The sequence below is a fragment of the Herpailurus yagouaroundi genome, unplaced genomic scaffold, assembly GCF_014898765.1.
Source record: "Herpailurus yagouaroundi ecotype Mexico unplaced genomic scaffold, PumYag 28, whole genome shotgun sequence".
Taxonomy (NCBI): Eukaryota; Metazoa; Chordata; class Mammalia; order Carnivora; family Felidae; genus Herpailurus; species Herpailurus yagouaroundi.
Window position 1 is genome coordinate 158996532 of NW_024412376.1, and position 1850 is coordinate 158998381.

At 43.0% G+C, this 1850-nt stretch overlaps 1 non-coding gene across 1 annotated transcript; it reads right to left on the bottom strand.

Moving 5' to 3' along the window:
• Positions 1-1073: 1073 nt before the first annotated feature.
• Positions 1074-1146, bottom strand: TRNAT-UGU (transfer RNA threonine (anticodon UGU)). The gene has a single exon. It is a non-coding gene; the product is annotated as a tRNA-Thr (tRNA).
• Positions 1147-1850: the final 704 nt, after the last annotated feature.

The window sequence follows — 1850 nt, forward strand, 5'->3', positions numbered from 1 at the left end:
TGCAAAGCCTAGAGTTTGAAAGTCTTGATGCTTCTGTTTCACCATCTTGGAAGCCAGCTGCCATGTGTAAGGTTGGCTAAACCACAAAATGGTGAGATAAGGCATGGAGAGAAAAGCCACGCGGAGGAACACAGGTGCCCAGCAACAGCCAGCACCGAGGCCCCAGATGTGTCCACGAGGAGTTTGGGGGTACAAATCATGTGATCCGTTCACGATCTCTCTCCTGTAGTCATATCTGAGCATTCACATGCTAAAATATGATACATATTACTTTATCTTAAGTTCCTTTTACTTGTTCCTTGGTTATGTTGAGGCATCACATTGATTTGTTTTGAAAATCATGTTGTGGATGGGTTGTGTTATATTTCTGGTAAAGTGAAGAACATGTTATGAAATATTAGTTACTAAAAGGAGGCATAAGGCAGTAAGGCATTTGGGCAGCCTGGTCTACATCCAGGAGCCCCCCGATGAATATTTGGTTACCCACACGTTGTCTATATAAAAGCTAGTTGTGACTGCTCACCAACTCCCTGATTCATTTCTTCTTTCATGGATCTTTCTGTCTAGGCCAGAGTTTTTCAACATTATTTAATCCAAGACATTTTATTTTAAGTTTGTTTGTTTGTTTGTTTGTTTGTTTATTGACCACGTGCATGGAAGGGGTAGAGTGAGAAGGAGAGAGAGATAACCCCAAGCAAGCTCCACGCTGTCAGCACAGAGCCCATCATGAGGCTCAATCCCACCAACTGTGAGCTCATGACCTGAGCCAAAATAAAAAGTCAGATGCTTAACCAACTGAGACACCCAGGCGCCCACAAGACCTTTTTTTAAATTATTTTTTAATGTTAATTTATTTTTGAGACAGAGACAGAGACAGAGATAGAGAGAGACAGAGGGCAAGCAGGGGAGGGGCAGAGAGAGAAGGAGACACAGAATCTGAAGCAGGCTCCAGGCTCTGAGCTGTCAGCACAGAGCTCAATCCGGGGCTGGAACCCACGAACCACAAGATCATGACCTGAGCTGAAGTTGGATGTTTAACTGAACCCAGACACCTCAAAGCAGAAGTCAACAAGAGGCCCCAGTGAGGATTGAACTCACAATCCCTGGTTTACAAGACCAGTGCTCTAACCACTGAGCTATGGAGCCTACCCCAAGACCTTTTGATTAACATGATTAACCTGAAAATAATTCTCTGTATCCTTTTCTCTCTCTCTCTCTCTCTCATACACACACACACACACACACACACACACACACACACCAGATTTTGCTGTGAGAGCAGCCTCTGCCTCCAGCAGAAACCCATCCCATCTAGGCAGCGTAGTAGATGGTAGACAGCAGGCTCCTTGAGAAAATCAACAGTGTGGCTCATCTCTGGACCCCACCTCTTCTCCCAAAGGACTTAGAACATGGCCAAGCACTTAATAAATATTTGATTTATTTCTTCCATGTTGGCTTCATACAACAGAAGAAAATATTGCCTGAAATTAATATCAACTTGTTCAAATTCCTGACTCACTGTTTTCTAATCTCCAGAGGAAATATTTACCTCAACACCTCCCTCCACACTCATACAGAAATCCAAGAACTGTAGGAATTCTCTCATGCTACAAATATCTTCACATTAAATATGATTTTTGTACAAAAGCAAGTTAATTGCCTAGAAATAGGGAGGTCACATTCAATCTTTGGATAACAGCAAGCAGTCTACAAAACATCTTTATGTGTGGGGAGCACCCATGTTTATTGTACCAGATTCCTTACACAACGTGTCTCGATGCTCACACAGCTCGCTGAGGTGCTATAATTATCCCCATTCCACAGATGAGGAAATCAAGCAAGAACAACTA